Source organism: Podarcis muralis, chromosome 5 (assembly GCF_964188315.1).
Source record: "Podarcis muralis chromosome 5, rPodMur119.hap1.1, whole genome shotgun sequence".
In the NCBI taxonomy this organism is placed as follows: domain Eukaryota; kingdom Metazoa; phylum Chordata; class Lepidosauria; order Squamata; family Lacertidae; genus Podarcis; species Podarcis muralis.
Window position 1 is genome coordinate 34,436,093 of NC_135659.1, and position 20,706 is coordinate 34,456,798.

The 20,706-nt window shown below is 40.8% G+C and overlaps 1 protein-coding gene and 1 long non-coding RNA gene across 2 annotated transcripts in view; one reads left to right on the top strand and one right to left on the bottom strand.

The window, feature by feature from the left end:
• The window catches only part of ADGRL2 (adhesion G protein-coupled receptor L2), a 560,560-nt gene that overhangs the window by 228,869 nt on the left and 310,985 nt on the right, over positions 1 to 20,706 (bottom strand). Inside the window, exon 3 of the mRNA XM_077928532.1 lies at positions 19,036 to 19,077. The gene's annotated coding sequence lies outside the window, so the exon portion shown is untranslated. The remainder of the gene's footprint in view (positions 1 to 19,035; positions 19,078 to 20,706) is intronic.
• LOC144327775 (uncharacterized) overlaps positions 12,856 to 20,706 on the top strand; it is a 51,629-nt gene continuing 43,778 nt past the window's right edge. The window contains exon 1 of the long non-coding RNA XR_013392881.1: positions 12,856 to 12,988. This is a non-coding gene — a long non-coding RNA (uncharacterized LOC144327775). The remainder of the gene's footprint in view (positions 12,989 to 20,706) is intronic.

Here is a 20,706-nt window from a genome sequence, read left to right on the forward strand (position 1 = left end):
CATTTTCTTCTAATCTATCATGAACAACACATTTTGAAGCGGGGGGAGGGGGGGAGCATAAGTGTGCCACAGACATTTGCAAGTTCAGTTAGTGGTGCTGTACTGTTTCCAGCAGATGTTAGCTAAAGAAGCAATGCACAGCTGAAATGCAAACAGTGAGAAAAATCAGCTAATATATGGTGGCTAACTACTGAGATATGGAGTCTGTCGGCATATTTTGGGTGAAATGCAGCTAAGCACAACTCATAGAAAAGCTTCTATTTTTTCCAATGTTCCAGTTGATGAAAGTCATGTTTAAATGCCCTGTAGTTAGATTATTAACTTCTGCAAAATAGAAACAGATGTGTGTCTTAGTATGCCATTAAATTTATGATTTACATAGTACCCTTGAATGCATCAGCAGAGGCCAATGATTCTAATTTGCTCTAGATTTACAATAACCTGATCTGGCTTGTGTAAGTACTGCAACACTTTAAACAAAATTAGAAAGCCATTGCATTTTGTTTGATTAAAGATGCAGTTCTCATCGGGCTAATGAGAAAAGTTAGAAAATGTTTCTTCCTTTATGGATGTTTCTTTCATAAACACAAGCGCTATGTTTTATACATTTTTTTTGCCACTATTTCCTCATTTTAAGGATAACGTAAACCAATTGTGTTATGCTGGAATCTATCTGATATAATGCCAAAAATGAAACAAAAATGTGTAGCAAGTTTCCTTAAGGGGGGAGTAGCACCCTTTGTTTTCAAGGTTTTAAATGATATACTTTAAAAATTTCTTTCCTTGAAAATATACAGTTTGGAGCTTGCTCAATTACTTTATGATACAACCATGTGCATCTTAACCATGTTCAGTCAGGTTTCCAAATTCAGTGGAGCCTTGGTTGTCAAACATCTCCACTGACGCACGTTTCGGCTTTTGAACGCCGAAAACCCGGAAGTAACTGCTCCGATTTTCGAACAATTTCCAGAAGCCGAACGTGCTTCGCTGCTTCTGTATTGAGTTCCCCTATTGTATTGAGGCTTCCGCTTTCAGTTTTTGGTTTTTGAATGTTTTGGAAGTTGAATGGTCTTCCGGAATGGATTACGTTCAAAAAACGAGGTTCCGCTGTACAGATATAGAGGACTGCAGCTGCAACGCACAATGTTGCTCCACTTGCTTGAATGGCGCTGTTCAGCCTTGTTTTGTTGCATCTAATATGGCTGCAGATAGCCCTCAGCCAAGTGGCTTTTTTGATAGTGACACCCCAGTTATGAAATGTCTTCCACCATGTTTGTGGTCTTTTCAGCACTAGGTGAAGACTTTTTTTGTTTACCCAGGACTTTTAAATAGCCAGTGTTTTATGGGCTGCTATTGTTTTGTTCTGCAATTTGATTGTTCTTTAGTTTGTGAGATGCCCAGAGAACTTGTGGTATGGGAAAGCTACATATCAGAAATGGTAATAGTAGCAGAATATTAATGTTGTTGTGATGATGGTGAAGGGGTAAACAAAATAGGTTAACAACTTTTCAGCCAGTGAAGGGCTGATTCTACAGGTATCTTTCTCCAGTAGTTGATATGTGGATCACAAGCCAGGAATCTTCCTTTCTATTTATCCAAACTAGAATGTGCACATCTTCCAAGCAAGGCAGCTATGGAAATTCTATTTCAAACAAGATGGAAACATGGAGGAACAGGAATCACAAGTTTTCCTCTGCATCAGTCAATGTGCATTGCTAATGCTGAGCCAAAGCACAATGACGCCTCTATTTGTCAAACTTTCCATCTACACACCAAAGGGCAAATATTAAACACCGAAGCAATATAATGATTATATATTTTATATTATAATGTGAAGCAGATGCACTTTAAGGGGATATTGGCTCTGAACATCAGTGTGGCCTGCCATCATAAGCATCGTAGAAGTGAACAAGGGCCTGGTAAGTGGATTTGACTTTTCAGAACAATTAATATTTCAGGAATTTAATTATCAGTAGGCACAAAAATGTTAGGCTGGGCCTTTAAGTTTTCAAAAGACATGTCAGATAGCAATGTCTAATACATATACTTTGTGTGTGTGTGTGTGTGTGTGTGTGTGTGTGTGTGAGAGAGAGAGAGAGAGAGAGAGAGAGAGGAAGTATTGTTCTATAACATGTCCTTTTGATTTTGCTTAATCTCAGATGAAATGTTTATTAATTTCCCTAATCCTCCCATTTTAATTATATACAATTAAGCATAATTAAAACTTGAATATTTTAATTTTAATAAACATTTAATCATACGTACACTCTTTCTTTCTGTTTTCCCCTTCAAACACTGGTGCATAATATAAAGCCCGTACAACAAGCAACCTGCCAAACTAAATACAGCTCACTAACCAAACAAGTGGGCTACTTATAGGAATGACTGCAAACTTTTTAAAGTTTAATGTGTCAAAAGTTGTGTTGGTTTGGCATAATAGGATTTGAAATTTGTTGTTCACCGTCTAGAAGACCCCCAGTAGTTAGAGCTGCAGAATAGTTTACAGTTGTACCTTGGATCCCGAATGTCTTGGCTCCCGAACAAATCTGCTCCCAAATGATCAAAACCCAGAAGTGATTGTTCCGGTTTTTGAACGATTTTTAAAAGCCAAACATCTGGTGTGGCTTCCACGGCTTCTGATTGGCTGCAGGATGCTTCTGCAGCCAATCGGAAGCCACGTTTTGGTTTCTGAATGTTTTGGAAGTTGAACAGACTTCCAGAACGGATTCCTTTCGACTTCCAAGGTAGGACTGTATTTGTTTCTGGTCAGTGAGAGATCACATGCTTTGCATGAACAAGTCTCCAGGCTCAATCCTGGAGAGTCACTGCCAGTATCAATCAAGCTTGATAGACCAGTAGTCTGACTTGGTAGCTTCTGGTGTTACTATCTCGTAGTTCAGGTCTGGGAAACATATAGCCTTTCAGATACTGTTGGACTCCAATGCCCCAGCCCCCATGGCCAATAATCAGGGACGACAGGCTCCTTGTGTTCTCCATTTTTATAAGAATTTTGTTGCTCTTTTAAACCTTGTCTACATTTTTGCAGTCAGTGTACAGTTTCCAGGTCATGTCCCACCCTGCCAGGATGCAAAGTATGGCAATTCCTGGATTTTAGGGGGTTGGATGAGATGATCCTCAGGGACCCTTTCAACCTATGATTCTTTGGAGGACCAAGATTGTAGCATAAATATGCATTTAGAACCAGTCCTGTTTTTGTATGCTCAGGTTGCACATGTGAACCAAGGCATTTCCCATCAACTGCAGGGCACCAGCTGTGTCTCCCCCTTGAATGATGACTTCACCACAGTTATTCACAATTTAGTTTTCTTCAGGTTAGGTTACTACAATGAGCTTGAAATGTGCCTGGAAGCCACAGCTGATTCCAAGTTATCTTGGTGAGGTTATTATAAACATCAGTGTATTATCCAGGGGTCCAGTGACTTTCAATACTTAGTTCGAAGTGCTAGTGCTGGTATTTAAAGCCCTGAATGGCTTGGTATAAGGGTATATGAGGGATCACATGCACCCATCTCTTCCTGCCCTTCCACTGAGATCTTCATCCATGTTCCAGGTGTCTTTACCTTCAGAGGTTAGGTAAGCCGCTACTGAGGTCAAAGCAAATCCCTTTTGGTTGTAACACTACCCCCAGTCAGTATGCTTAGTTCCTTTGCTAATCTCTTTTAGGGGCTGAAAGAGAATGCCTTTCTTCTTTGAGCTGTTTTTTATTGGTTGTATTTGTGTTCATTGTTATATTTCATGTGTTAAGATTGATCCTGTGGTGTAGGTTGTTTTACGACGAGATGTTTTTAACGTGAGTCACCTTGGAAAATTAATGGGGAAGGCAAATATATAAATGCATTAAATAAAAACAAACAAAATTAATGCAAATTTGTATGCCCTCAAATTCAGAAACCATATACAGATTTACTCTTAAGCAATTCATTATCTTAACTGAGGTTAATGAGACTATTCACGTGTAGACTTTTGGTAAACTGGGACATGGAACTCCGGAAGAAGAATCCACAGTATAAATTAAGTCAAAATGAACAAATCTTTTAAGTTGAGTAAGTTAGACAAAGGATCCCTTTCGGCAATTTTTTTAATGCACCTGAGTAACTTTTACAACCCCCAAACAATTGTTCAGATGGAATATACAATCAAGTGTTTGCAGAAATAGAGCTTTAAAGTCGCATTCTAGTGCATGTTTTTAAAATCCTTAAATCAAAGGAATGTAAATGAGTGTTTCTGGTTGTGACCTATTCACTTTACTGTATGTTCTATATTACATCCTTTAACCTGTAAAATAGGGTGGTCATGCTGGTGGGGCAATGATTTCAGCAAATGCTAGTAATGGAAGAGGAAGTATTTTAGTATCCATAGGGGTTGTTACTATTGATCTATATAAATACACAAAGACACACACCCACCCACACACAGACACACCCACCCACACCCACACCCACACCCACACCCACACCCACACATGATTTGTTAACTGCTGCTAGAGGTGAAGGATTCATAGGACATGATGAAAACAATGAAATATATGCAGATGTTTCCAACAATTTCCGGAAGGGTAGCTGTGTTAGTGTCCGTCTATTTCTTTTTTTTTTTTTATCCAGGCTTTCAGAATTTTTGATTTTAATTTTAATGGCATTTTGGATGAACGTTTTGCTTGCTGCCTTGAATACTATTTTGGAAATAAAGGATGTAAAGAGAAGAAGTACTCTCTTGCAGCACAAACAAGGTTGTAGAACCTTAAAATGAACACTTTATTATAGCTTATACTGTTTTATGCACTGCTTTTTTTTTCTTTCTAAAAAAATGTTTAGGGGTACTCTTCATTTTCCTACTCATATTGAAATACTGCCCCTCAATGAGGCCAAACATAGATTCACAAAATGTTTAGGGGTATGTGTGCCCCTGCGTCCCCTCCAGAAAAAAGCACCGGTTATATGACATACTCTATTCTATTCTATTCTATTCTATTCTATTCTATTCTATTCTATTCTATTCTATTCTATTCTATAGCTTCTGTGCAGTGCAACCTACCATGAGATTCAGGAAGCATGAGATGGAGCATATTATACCTCTGAGCTCTTGACTCTGCCCAAATTGATGAAGATTAAGTTTTTGGAGACCAATGTTTTAACTTTCACTGAATTCACTGAGCACTGGTAGACTCTCCTTCTTTGGAGATTTTTAATCAGAGGCTGGGTGCCCATCTTTCAAGGATGCTTTAGCGGAGATTCCTGCATTGCAGGACGCTGGACTAGATGACCCTTGGGTTCCCTTCCAACTCTACAATTCTATTATTTTTCCATCTCAGTTTTGACATCTGTAAAGTGGAATGGCAATGCTCACCACAGGTTTCCTGAAGTTGCTGCACCCAGAAAGTACAATAATCTTTTCATGCCGCTTCCTGTTCGTAATCATGTGAGTCTTAAATGAGAATGAAGAGCTGTTGGCACCATATTATTGACTTCATTGTGAGCATGCTGAGTTGCATTTTATCTTAAAGAGGTTCGTTATTAATGTGTATACAATTTACATAACTCACTTTCCAATAAGCCCTTTGGCACAATCCTGCTCCTATTGAAGTTAACAGAGCTCTTTCCACAAGCTTCAGAGGATGCTGAGTTTGGCCTCACAAAGCTCCGCTTTGACAAGGCAAGGGAAGCTTTTCATTAGCTATTTGATGTTAACTGTCAATTATCTTCAAATGGCATCAGAAAACGCATTTCTAATAAAAGGGGGACATGGATACGCTACATGATTATATAAAAGTCTCTTTTAAAGCATTTTTAGGTTGACTTTCTGCAATTAAGAAGAAGATGGAAGAGCCAAACGGCACTTAATGTTTGCTCTTTGCTCTTTATTTTATTTTTTTAATGTATAATCATTAACATGGGGCGGGATTCACCAAATTAATTCCATCAGTGGACTCCCTGTGCAAGAGCTTTTGCTTGTGTAATGGGGCTTCTCCCTCCTTCCCTTGTATGCCCCCTGAAATTGGCTCAGGAGGGGGGCATTGGGAGAACCCATAGAATGCACAGAGAGGGATAGGAGGTCATTCCTCTCAAGCTGATAATATTTGTGGGGACAGAACCTTTGCAATAGTATGCTGTTGAATTCCATTTCTAAAAGAAAAACCCCTGGATCATATAAGTTTCTTAAAAAGGTGTGAATTAACCTGGAGACTTGAAAGTGGGTTTTGTTTATTCCCCCCCCCCTATAATATACACTAACTAACATACAGAGATACCCTATCCACAAGCCAGTTAAACTGACTAAAATCAGCTTCATGGAAATGGCAAATCAGCTTCAATCTACATATTTCTACTTAAGTGAATTGTAAATCAAGCTAAGCGACATTTAGGTTTCCCCAATCCACTTTATCACCTCGGTGCAGGATGAAACAAAGCTAGCAGACTGAAATGCCCACTAACATTATTATTATGGCATATTATTTATAAACTAATGTAAAGCCACACTAGCTTAACCTACTGAGCGTTGTTGGCTCTTAACCATTAAAAACCAGCACAGCCTGGTTGGGGGGGGGGCTACATGTCTTAGGACGGGCTTCCTCAACCTCGGCCCTCCAGATGTTTTGAGACTACAATTCCCATCATCCCTGACCACTGGTCCTCCTAGCTAGGGATCATGGGAGTTGTAGGCCAAAAGCCTCTGGAGGGCCGAGGTTGAGGAAGCCTGTCTTAGGACATGACTCCGCCTAGGAACCACCCATCCTCCTCACCTCATTCACCCATTAAGGTCTCCATTCAGCCCTGTTGAAAATTCCTGGAGAAAAAGGACGTGAGGACTTCTACTGGAAGAAGACCTATATTATGGTTTCCATGACACTGTATGTCTTTTAAAAAAAAAACCTAAACAAAGAAGAAGAGTTTGGAATTGATATCCCGCTTTATCACTACCCTAAGGAGTCTCAAAGTGGCTAACAATCTCCTTTCCCTTCTTCCCCCACAACAAACACTCTGTGAGGTGAGTGGGGCTGAGAGACTTCAAAGAAGTGTGACTGGCCCAAGGTCACCCAGCAGCTGCATGTGGAGGAGCGGAGAAGCGAACCTGGTTCACCAGATTACGAGACTACCGCTCTTAACCACTACACCACACTGGCTCCAAACGGGATAAAAGTATTTTTAAAGCTCTATCATTTTTAAAATAAAAAAATATGCTATCAAAATCGTAATAGTCAACTCATGAATACCAAAACAAGCAGCAGAACACGGCACATACCGGTACTTCCTCATGCCCAACAAAGCAGCACACAACTGCAGGAGTCATCCTCCCCAAAGGCATCCCTCGAAAGCCACATCTGAACCAAGCAGTGAAAGGAAGCCAAAGATGAAGCCTGGCAAATAAGCACTGGAGAGGATATTAGCAGTGGGCCTAGCAAGCTGGGAAAATAAGCTACCCTTGTGTGTTTTATCGTGTTGCCTGTTTTTATTGGTTACCGTGCTTTTAATACATTGAGGATTTTGTTTCAATTGTTTTATTGGATGGCTTTATTCTTGCTCCTTTGAGACGTGAGTCTTTCTTTGGAGAGGCAGCCTGAGGATTTTGAAACCAAACAAAGCAATCAACCAACCAAATAAATAATAAAACTCTTACACAAGCTCTTACACAATTTTTAAAGAAGCGACTGAAGTTTGGTCAACCTCCGGGAGCCGGGGAAAGAGTTCCCTCTCACTGGCTTACTTCCAGATCCCAAATGGCATGCTGGTCAGTTACTAGTTCTGAATCCAAAAGAAAGTTTTGAGCAACCTTCACCCTAGGAAAGATTTGATGGTTTTCCAAAAAGCACTGAGCTCAGTGGCCTCAATTATGCTTCGCTGCAACTCCATAATTAGAACTTTCCCCTAATTTCTTTCACATTTACGTACACATGGCTTTTATTACTGACATGGCAAAGCCCAAAGTAAATATACATACATATATATATATAATAGCTCCCCTACTGGGTGAAGAAATATCATCGTGCCCACCAGAGAAACAAATTTGCAAAGAAACTGATGCAGTTCCCTGAGTGCTGGTTTAGAAAAGATTTGATACTCTGGATGTGAACTGGTTTAATAATGATTCCATCCTCTCAAGGAATCTCAATAAAGCAAAGTTGCACTTTCCCATGACTGCTGTTCTTCCCATGCTGTTCTATATGGCAAATGTGCAAGCCCATTCATGGCATCGTCTAGAGCTTTAACTCACAAGGAAGGCCTTTGACCAACAGTTTTGGCGCATGCATGTACAGAATGAGAAAAGATAGCAGAGAGAGTGGGAGGTGTGATTGAGGGAGGGACAGAAAAACTACTCAGATACAGTCTCTCTTCCCACAAGAATAGATGGCAAGCATTGAAATGGCACTGAATATACATGACTTAGAGCAGTGATGGCCAAACGGCCCTCCAGCTGTTTTGGGACTACAACTCCCATCATCCCTAGCTAACAGGACCAGTGGTCAGGGATGATGGGAATTGTAGTCCCAAAACAGCTGGAGAGCCAAGTTTGACCATCACTGACTTAAAGGGAAGCTAGCATTCAAAATGCCCCCATCTAGAAGCACCCATGTTTCCAAAAGAATGTAAAAATCCACCTACCAAGCAACTCAGCCCAAATTTTTGTTACTGAACTTCCTAGCTCCGACAAAATCTTTTGCTTTTACCAAAGCAAGGTCCCTGTTGAAAAGTTTCTACCTTCATTATTTAATTTCTCTTTTTCCCCCTCCAGAGCATGCAGCCAACACAATCAGTTAGAGTTCTTTATTTAGTATGTTTCAGAGAGAAGAACACCTGCTGGCTTCTTTAATAACGAGTTGTCCTTACTTGAGTTATATATGAAAACTATAGCACAGAGGGGAGTTGAGAATAACCTTTACACATTAAAACTGTATTCCATTTTTTTGATTATTTTTTTTTTTAGAAAAAGTCTAGCCTCCATGGTGAAGAGTGCCAGAATAAATTTGTTAAAGCTTTTTTTGGCAGAATAATAGATCATTTCTGTTGTTGTTGTTGTTGTTTACACACACACACATATATACACACACACTATACAGAAAAAGTGAAATTCAATTTCAATCTTGGCTTCTTGAAAAACGAAATGCTAATGTTATTGAAAGGAATGTTTTTCAAGAAGCTTTTAAATAGCATGTCTATGGGACAGATTTTTTTGAAGTGTTTATCTTAACCATGTTTTCTGGGAGTTTCTTTGAACATACTGCTCTTTTCAAGTGAATTGACTAAAGGATAGTCATTTAACAGTTGGTAAGTTCCATAGCTTTGTAGGTATTAATAAAGGTCCAAAGTCTACACTTTGAACTGATAAAATCTGGCCTGGGCTGAATGGAAAAGTTTCTTTATTCATTCTGCAGGCTCTTTGCTCGACTCAGGCACAAGACAGATGTATATACCTTGAATGGAAAGTCTAAGCCACCTCTTTTAGGATAGCTCTGTAAACTGAAAATTGCATCAAAACCAGACGCAACTGGTTTTTCTCAATTTCCAGGAGAAGTTGACTATGTCAAATGCCAATTGGCAGGATTTTTTGACAATCATGAAGACACCTCCTCTCTCTTTCCTGTGACAGTGATAAAGTTTCAGAGGAAACTAGGTTTGGCCACATAAATACCCAGGGTTTTTCCTCCCTTTGGACTATAGAACTAGACAGTAATTCACAAGACAGGACTATTTAGTTTATATTACAAAAAAATGAACATTCTGTGATTTCATGGTTTTCATCTAGGAAGCTGCTTTATATAGGTTCTGACAACTGGTCAGCATGGGCCTATATAATCTCCTCTAGCAGACAGTACATCTCTAATGTATGAGGCAGAACTTTCCAATACCTTACAACATTTCTCCAATGAAATTTGGGATCTCCTATTCAACAACAACAATTGTATTTATACCTTGCCCATCTGACTGGGTTGCCCCAGCCACTCTGGGCATTTTCCTAAATATATAAAAAATAATAAAACATTAAACATTTTTTAAAAAACCTTCCCTATACAGGGCTGCCTTCAAATGTCTTCTAAAGTTTGTATACTTTCTTATCTCCTTGGTTCAGGGGGTCACATAACTCTATACCCTCCAACATTTCTCCGATGAAAATAGGGATGTCCTACGTGAAAATGGAACATTCCAGAATCAAATTTGAAACTGGAACGGCTTCTGTAAATCCAGGACTGTCCTTGGAAAATAGGGACACATGGAGGGTCTGGAGGCCTGAGACTGAACCTGGGATCCTTGGCATAAAAAATGTTTGCTCAACTATTAAGCAAGATGAACTTTTTCACATTTGCTGATGTTAGGTCATTTCTGGTGGCTGGACCAACATTGCTCAATGGTGCCAAAAGACCATTCAGCTTTGCAGCTTTCTCTATATTATTCATAGAGAAACTAAAAATGTGCATGTGTTGTGTGTGGGGGACCCTCCTTTGCTACGCTTGGGTTTGAGAACAGCAATGTCTTTGAAACCACACACAGACAACAATAAGCAGCACCTATGCAAAAATGCCAACCTAGCAGTTTGAAAGCATGTCAAAGTGCAAGTAGATAAATAGCTACCACTCCGGCGGGAAGGTAAATGGTGTTTCCGTGTGCTGCTCTGGTTCGCCAGAAGCGGCTTAGTCATGTTAGCCACATGACCCGGAAGCTGTACGCTGGCTCCCTCGGCCAGTAAAGCAAGATGAGTGCTGCGACCCCAGAGTCATCCGTGACTGGACCTAACCATCAGGGGTCCCTTTACCCTTCACCTTTATGCAAAGAAATGCCTGTTATTCCCATGGACCACACAGACCTGAGTTCCCCACTGTCATTTAAATCACAATGGATAACCAGAGACAGGAGCAAGCTCTTTGGAACTGCCAGGATTGAAAATAATGTCTCCTATTAGGATTTCCAGCAGCCGGTTGTATTCCAGCCAGCAACCCACAGCAAACAATAAGGTGCCACAGACAAACACAGACTAAGTGGCAGTCTCCATGAGCTTGTGTACTTTTATCTCTCTTCACAGTTGTGCAATGTTTACATTTTCATTTCGGGCGCCGTCTGGCTACCAAGCCGATGGGTGTGGTGTAGAAACTTAAATAGAAAAGAGAATTCCTTCAATGGCACAGGAGATGTAAAAGCGTCTCAGTGTAAAGATACCAGTAAAGGTTGGTCACACTGGGGCTGCCCAAACTATGCTGGATTATGAGCCTCGCCATCACCTAAAGAAGAAAAGAAAAAAGAAAGGAAAGCTCTTTCTGAGCCTCCAAAAGCACAACTAAGCTGGCTAAACCAGTGTGGTGCATATCCTCCAACATTTTGCATTCCACCCCGATCACCATAATTTTATTACCGGTATTTATACCCCATCTATCTTGCTGGGTCGCACTAGCCACTCTGGGTGGCTTCCAACATATATAAAAACGTAATAAAATATTGAGCTTTAAAAAGTATTTCCTATACAGGGCTGCTTTCAAATGTCTTCTAAAGGTTGTACAGTTGCTTATTTCCTTGTCACATAACTCCATATCCATACCCTCCAACATTTCTCCAATGAAAATAGGGATGTCCTAAGGAAAAGTGGGACATTTCGGGACCAGAATGGCTTCTGTAAAACCAGGACTGTCACTGAAAAATAGGGACACTAGGACGGTCTGGGAAGCAGCTTGTGCCTTACATACTATGTGACCATGGCTCTGTTGAAAGGCCTGCCCACACACTTTGAGCAGTAGTTGCAATGCATTGTGGGAATGCTAGTGAAGGAAAGGAGTATGCCTGTCTTTTATTGCAAGACCTTGGATGCCCACAGCCTGCCACAAATGGTGGCTAGTCCTATAACAACCGGCTAATTATGGCTCCATGGGTGTCAGTAGGACCAACTAACTTTAAGCCCTGGGAAGGAAGAATTTGTGTGTGATTAAGGCTGCTATCCTATACACACTTACCTGGAAGCAAATCCTAATGAACTCAGTGGGATTTATTTCTAAGTAGACATGAACTGCATAAGGCATTCTAAATCTCCCAAGCTATAAAGATTTCTGGGATTGTTCCATTATCAGGTAACATGGCAAGTTGGGTTGGTTTATAGATAAGGCATATGCGTTCAATTTCTGGCATCTCCAGGTAGGATTGAAAAAGAGTCTCTATGTTGCCATGTTTTTGTTTGTTACCCAAGACTTTTATTTGACTTCCATTTTCTTTTCTTTTCTTGACAGTTGCAAGACAAGCACAAATTTAACAAGTAAACATTTTCCTGTAACAACAGTATCTCCCTACCAAGGCAATCCCTGGATGTAATCTAACCAAGTAATTTGTGAAATGCACAGGAGTCCAACTAAGTTAACAGCCTAAGTTGCTGCAGAATGTTTCTTTCTACCTTGTCCTTATCCAGTTTGGTGGGTGAAAATTTATACTTCAAAACTGACCCTCCCATGTTCACCATTTTCTCCAAATTTGTAGGGTTCTCCCCTGTCCTCATTATTAATTATGCACTACAAAGGTTACTTTTGCATGCCATCTTGTATTCTGTGCCCCCTTTCTTCTCTATGCACTATTAAAAGTGTGCCACATGATTGGTTTTTTTTCTAGCAGAGGAGTGAAGAGATGTTTACATTCAATTTGACTCAGCTTTAAAAAAAAGGTGATGATCTTTTCGATCATTACTGACAAAACTGTATTTTACTGGAGAGAAAACAAATGATTTGACCTTGCGAGCCACATAATACATCTCAAAAACAAATCTGCAGCGCCTTCTTTTTTTAATAGTTGTGATTTGCATAGCTGAACTTTGAATGCACGAAGCCATAAATAGTTGTGGAGCTCAAGCTGGCATATAGCCCAGCTATGGTAGGGTGCCAGACAATTGGGGCAGCCGCACATCAAGTAAGCTATTTGGTCGAACAAGGTGATGTCTGACAAAGAGGTTACAAAGCTGGAGACAAGAACTTGTCATTTATCGGGATAATCTACAGCTGATAAGCTGCACAGTGAGTGAACTACCTCTTGAAAAATAAGAGGGAGAGAGAGAGAGAGGAGCCTATCCATCTATTGTTTTTACTAATTAAGATGAATTTCATTCCTTAAAAATGAACTGAACAGTTAAGTGACACCAGCATCCCCTATTTCTAATGTATAAGAAGAAATATAGATATTTTACATTTCTCTGAGAGGTAAAAGCCACAATCTAACATGGTTTGCAGGAATTTACAGACGTTCCCATGAAAGTGATATTGTTTATTTATTATTTACATAGCAGCGCTAATGTATATGATATTGTTTCAGTTAACAACAACAGCAGCAGCACCCTGTTCTGAGGATCTTACAATCTAAGCTGTGTGCTGGAATGCATGTGGTATATGCATGGACCGGAGAGCATGAATGGAAGTTTTTAACCTTAAAAAAATAATAATATTGCTGATATGTAATGAAATTCTCGGCAGTATATGGTCTGCATTTAACATTTACAGGTATCAGATCATTCATTAGCATACAGAGTGCAGGAAAAACGTTTTGATTAAAACCTAGAATGCTTTGACTATTCATAGTAATGTGCATTTAATCTTTATTCATTAAGCACAGCAAGAGGTGGAAATGAGAAAGAAAGTGTGTTTTGTTAAAGGTGCAGATTAATTACATTCCACAATTTATTTTCTTTGGCTATCTGACATTTATCACCCTACATATGATCTAGAAACAATAACAACAACAAAAAAATCCCTTAAAGCAAAACATAAACACTCTTAACTACATCAATGGAAATGATATGGGTGAGTTCAGTTTGGGTTTTATTATGTGAAAAAATATCAAACGGGTGGTTTAATGAACCTGAACACAAGTCCAGAAGTGAGAATAAATGAGAAATTGACTAACAACCTCATTTTAATATTCAGTGTTCTGTTAATGAATAGAAAGATTATTATTATTTGGCAAAAAAAACTAGCACTTTGTCCAGGATTCAGCCTCAGAAGTAAAAGGTAATCATGCAAAGTCTCATTCTTGCTCACCCCACCCCAAACACTAAACATCATTCTACCCTGCCACACACTAATAACTGTGGTCTTCTTGGTTTATCCGCTCAGAGTCAAACTAGCTGTGACCAGATCTGTGATTAAGATTGTGTATGTATGTATCTTTGGGGGTGGGGAACCTAATCAGTAGCCTCATGTGGCCGCTTTGAAAGTTGGGAACATGACGTGCTGAAAAAGTTTGTGGAATTCTTTTCTCCCTTTCCCCAGTGTAAATCCTCCCCCCATTTGTTGCCGGGGGGGGGGGGGGAATCTCCGCATAGCGCCTCTTAGATCACATCCATACCATAAAGGTAAAGGTAAAGGTACCCCTGCCCGTACGGGCCAGTCTTGACAGACTCTGGGTTTGTGCGCCCATCTCACTCTAGAGGCCGGGGGCCAGCGCTGTCCGGAGACACTTCTGGGTCACGTGGCCAGTGTGACATCGCTGCTCTGGCGAGCCAGAGCCGCACTCGGAAACACTGTTTACCTTCCCGCTAGTAAGCGGTCCCTATTTATCTACTTGCACCCGGGGGTGCTTTTGAACTGCTAGGTTGGCAGGCGCTGGGACCGAGCAGCGGGAGCGCACCCCGCCGCGGGGATTCGAACCGCCGACCTTTCGATCGGCAAGCCCTAGGCGCTGAGGCTTTTACCCACAGCGCCACCCGCGTCCCATACCATACACAGAATCAAAGAATAATCTGAAGCACATTTAGCACACTTTTATAGCACAAGGCTGACCACAAAGAACTATAGATTGTCCAGGGTGCTGGGAGTTGTAGCTTTGTGTGGAGTAAGGTACAGTTTAAATGTGTGCTAAATGCACTTCAAATGTACAGTGCAGATCTGATCACAGTGCTTACCTGTTCAGTTGGAGGCAAAACTACATATTATCTCAGCAAATGCTTATTCCCAAACCTGTTTGTCAAGATGCCTGAATGCAGGGCTTAGTGAGTTACAAGAGAGAGTTGGAAAGCAGGAAGGAAGAGGTGCTTAATCACACCAATGTCCACCCAAGATCATTTTCCTTCATCGGGTAGAGACTGAAAGGAAACCTAACTCAGGGGGAGGAGGGGGGAACATTTAGAAGCATTTGTAGGGGAGAGCGGTGGGCATGGGAAAGGTTAAGGATCCCACCTGCCTACTTTTTTCTGTTCTTCCCTGTACTAATGCCATTACAGCAAAAAATAGGTTTGGGAGCATATGTTTGCTACAATAGCATGTGATTCTGTCCTCAGTAAATATACTTCTTGCAAATGCCCTTCCCCACATGAGTGATATTGGGTAGAAAGTGTTGTTGTAGTGACCAAGGCCTGGGGGAGATGAGTTCGAATCCCCACTCAGTTATGAAGCTCACTAGGTGATCTTGGGCCAGTCACTCTCTACTAGGCTAACCAACTTCACCAGGTGGTTGTGCAAATTAAAGGGGGGGGTGATGGTGGGCTGTGCAGATTGTCCTGAGCTTCTTGGAGAAAGAGTAAGACAAAAATAAAATAAAAACATAAAATTACTTTGTAGTTCAGCTTCATGCTTCTTAGCAAACTGTAAATATTTAGCAAATAATAAAAGACGATGATGCACATGATCATGTGGAAATGAGGACTACCGTAATTCTTTGTTCCAGAATCTGTAGGATACAATGAGAGGAATGAACAGCTCAGCCCTGCTTCCTTCCCCTGGCCTGGAATGAGCTTCTTCATGTGGACACACCTTCCATTGTTTGAGCAAACAATGCTCACAGAGCCAGTTCTTCTGTTTCTCTGGCTTATCCTGCACTGCAGGCAATGTGGAAGAAGGAAAGATGTAAAAAGAACACCCTCAATGACCTAGATCATCTCGGGGCCAGTCAGAAACTGTCATCTATGCCCTGATCATTCCTGGGAGCTCTAGAACCGCACTGCAGGAGAACCCAAGCAGCATCTGAAAGCAAGATGGAGCCACAAGTTTAGAGTGAAGGTGATCTGAGTGAGTCAGTGAGAAGAGTGGGCCTGTTTTCTGGTTCAGGAAGTGCTTCATTGAAAAGTGCCAGGGCGTGCGAGCCTTTATCCAATGGGAAGCTGCTCAGTGGTGTGGGAAAGACAAGGGAACCTGTCTAGCCTCACTCACCCACTCGGATTGCGAATAATATTGATATCTTCCGGGGCCAAGCCATAAAAATGAAATAGCACCTGTGGCAATGCCTTGGGAAGTCCTGCCTCAAATTAATTCTTGCTTCCAGAAATGGGAGAAAAAGGAAGGAAGTGGGGGGTCATACTGAAACGTGTGGTGGGGGTGAGCCTGGGTCTGGAAGGGTAAGCTACAAAGAATAAAGCATGGAATGGTAAAGTTGTAAGGGACCACCAAGGTTCATCTAAGTCCAAATCCTTGCAAATAGGTAAAAAAGGGTAAAGGTAAAGGACCCCTGGGTGGTTATATCCAGTCAAAGGTGACTATGGGGTTGCAGTGCTCATCTCGCTTTCAGGCCGACAGCTTTCCAAGTCATGTGGCCAGCATGACTAAACCGCTTCTGGCGCAACGGAACACCATGATGGAAACCAGAGAGCACGGAAATACCATTTACCTTCCCACCATAGCAGTACCTATTTATCTACTTGCACTGGTGTGCTTTCAAACTGCTAGGTTGGCAGGAGCTGGGGCAGAGCAATGGTAGCTCACTCTGTCACGGGGATATGAACCGCCAACCTTCTGATCGGCAAGCCCAAGAGGCTCAGTGGTTTAGACGACAGCGCCACCCACATCACACTTGCAAATGCAGGAAACTCAACACACAGTTCCCCATCCGCTTTGAAACCAGACCCTGCTTAGCTTTGCTAATGCACTAGCAAATTTATTGCTAGCCCCTACACAGAGCAACTTGAATAGTCACCAGAAATACGTGCTTTAAGATGCTAGTGACCTCTGGGTGCCTCAGTTTATGCTCCCCGGTTTTCAGGACAGAGTGACAATTAAGCTTTGCTTATCGTTTGTCTGCCTCTGTACCACTTTGAATAAAATGTCCTTTGGAGTTTTTCATACGGCACTGGGTGCATCTCTTTGCTGATTCATATTCTGTGATAGTCTCACTGAAACGATTCTTAAGTGTGACACCCTTCTCTCTGAAAGTCAGCCTTGGCACTACACCTACTGACCCGGTTCTCCCACTTCTTTCACCATAGGAAAGCTTTGGCAGCCAACCAAGACAATGAGACAGCTCCTTGTTTTATATATAGTCCTCAGCCCTGACATGGATAGAAGTGATTCATTTTGCACCTAAAGACAAAGGATTCTCTCGTTCTGTACTGTTCACCCCGAAAAACCTCATGCGTTGCCAACATAAACAAAAGTTTCCAAGGATGCAGGGATAATAATAATAATAATAATAATAATAATAATAATAATAATAAGCCACCCATCTGACTAGGTTGCCCCAGCCACTCTGGGTGGCTTCCAGCAAATTAAAACATCAAACATCTTTCAAATGTCTTCTAAATGTCAGATAGTTGTTTATTTGATGGGAGGGCATTCCACAACTGAGAAGGCCCTCCACCTGGTTCCCTCTAACCTCACTTCTCGCATTAGGGGTGGCTTTTACAGGTGAAGGCATTATATGATCTGTATTGACAGTTACCTCATGCCAATATGCCCATTTGTATGCAAAGGATACAGGGTCTTTGACAGTACTCAAGGTGAGGCATAGCATGGGGCAGAGGATACTGAGATCACGGGTGGTGTGTGCTATCTAAGAGTTAGTTGGGCTCTGTGATCACATTTTGGACTTCCACACTACAGTCTCCTGGGGAAGCACAATATATTGAGTCAGTCCCTACCACAAAAGCTCCCTAGCCTGTCTTCAGTGAATCAACAAAGATATCTTAACTTTTATTTCACACACACACACACAAAACTCCTCCAGTCTTGAAACCATGTTATAGGTTTTCTTAAATCTCATGAACGCCTCTGCTTTTGTATCAAAGACAACAGAAAATCAGCTTGGCACACGTTTTAAGCCCTCCATTGTTTTAATGCATCTTTGCATTAAAGTTCTTGAATAATTGCCTTTTTTTTGAAAAGTTTCTTCTGGGATTAGACAGGAAAGCTTTCAGCTGTAAGACTAAGAAGAGGTTACATTAGTGCTTGGAAGAAACTACTTTTTTCCAGCAATATTTTTTCCCCATTGTCAAAACAGTTCAAATGCATGATGGCTTTATGTTTATTTCCAACCAAATGTTTGAGGAATGAGATGATGTTGAGGTGGGGAATAGAGGCCTATTTCAAGAGCTGTTGAACACAAGTCTCCTTAACAGTTGGTTTATCTCATTCAGGCTCCTTTTCTATGAAGTCTCATTTTAAGGTGACCTTTTCACGTACAATATGATGAATTTTTCATTTTATTTGATTGCAAAGATGCTATGATCAAAGAGTAGAATAAATATTGCCTTTTTCCCAGTCTTGGGGTAGTGCTGGGGAGAACCTTAGAAAATATCTGGGTGTTGTTGTTTTTTTACAAAATGGTAGCATGCAGCTTTTACTCAGGATGTGGTGTCTATATTCTGAAAATATACCATTTTAAATTCACATATGCAGCAAAACCCTGGTGGAACATAAATAAGGATCAATTTTTATACAGTTCAACACAGTAAAACATTATATAGGCCTAACCCTCTCTCAATCTAAAGCAGAGATACAATTCCTCTCTCAACTGATAGAACGTAAACCATATTTATGTGTGTGGGTATGTATATATTACAATAAATTATGCAGCAAAACACATTGGCGAACACACCAGGTTTCTAAAGCATTTCCAGCAGAGATGGTAAATCTTTATGTTTCTGTAGAAACAACAACCAAACATACTAGACAAAAATTAGATGGGAATTTTAAAGATGGCTTTACAGGGTTTAAATATTCAGATGTTTATAGCTGCATGAATAATACCCTTATCAAGTTGCATATTTATTTTTAAGTGAATTTTCATTATTTTCAAATGACAATTTTGCTTGTTCTCCTTTGTATTCATTGGTGTCAGATACAGAAAATAGTTTTCTGCTTACCATTCTGGGGAAGATGAAATTTATCATTGTGCCAAAAGTACCCTGGAAAGCAAAGAAATGTTATTAGTTATTATGCCCTTATCCATGGGGAGCCTAACTCCCCAAACATCAGCATCCACACGCACAAATGAAACAAACCAATAGCTAGAAACACAAAACAAAGCAAAACACAAAACAAAGTGTCTCCCAGAAACATCCTATATCTATTTAGGAAGCCCTAGTTAAATTCTGTGGGTGCTCAGGGCCCCTGAGAGTAATCACAAAAATCAGAGTATACATTATATTTTATATTATTATATATTATTATATATTATTATATTATTGCTTTTCAAGCAGACTCCACAGAGTGATTTACATAGAAATAGCCACAAATAATCATCAATTGAAATGACTGAATGAACAGCAAAGAGAAGTTTCAAGGGTGAAGGAGGACCAAATCTAAGAGCAAAATGGTTCTTGAGCAGCCACGAGGTGTGGCTGTCAGGGCTGGATGGCAGGGAAACCATCTCAACTGGAACACCTGGAATGAGAGGGTGGGCAGCTCTCCAGGCTGTTCCATCATCTCCCCCCACCCCGCCCCAGGGCAAGATGGTGTTTGAGGAAGGAGATGCACTGGGATGCCTTCCATCTTTTAAAGTTTTTGGTGAGCTTTCTCTGTCTATGGACTTCCACATTTGTGCAAAGACAGGCTAACAAAAAGGCTAGAACCCAGTTTAACCACGTGTTGCAGCTTGAAGATGCCATGTTTATCATTTGATTTATACCCCACCTTTCATCCAATGAGCTCAAGGTGGCATACTTGGCTCTCCATGTCCTCCTTTTGTCTTCACAACAACCCTGTAAGGTAGGTTAAGCTGAGAGGCAACAACCACCCCCAAGTCACTCAGTGAGCTTCATGGCTGAGCGGGGATTTGAACCCTTTCCCCTCAGGTCTTAGTCCATCACTCTAACCATGGCACCATACTGGCTCTCATTACGTTGCTAACCATAGTCATATTCACAATGTGATGAGAAGCAACTGGGACCTCGGCTGAAAACATTCACAAGTAAAGGATCCACCTGGGCATCTGTCAAAGGACAGCTGAAATAAGTCACTTAAGGGGGGGGGGGTATGTGTGTTCAGAGAAGACATTATGGTCATGCGAATTTGCCCTATGTTGAAAATCAATGCTGCTGCTTTTTGCATTAGATTGAAGCCATGGCTATGAATCAATTTGTGGACTTTCCATTCTCCTACACTTTTTAAAGCCATTAGTACTTCAGATTCATTTGTGTATCATATATTTATTCTATTCTTCCAAAGAGCTCAAAGCAGTATATATAGGATTGTCCCTGAAAGGCAGGTCAGGTTAAATAGTGACTAATAACCCATTGAGTTTCACGGCCAAGTGGAAATATGAACCTGAATTTGCTACATCCAAGCCCAAGACCCTAGCCATTATTAGACAAACAATGGCCCTGTTTTAAAATTCCTCCAGATTGCACAGAGAATCTGATGTTTTATGTGACAATGGACTTAAGGCAAAGGTCCCTTTCACTCTAGCTCATTCAGTTAATCACAGCTCATTTAGCACCACCAACTTGGTATGATACAGTAGAAAACAGAAAAATTATGCTGTCTTTCTTTAACCAGCTTACAGTATATATGGTGGATCAGACAGGGATGCAAAG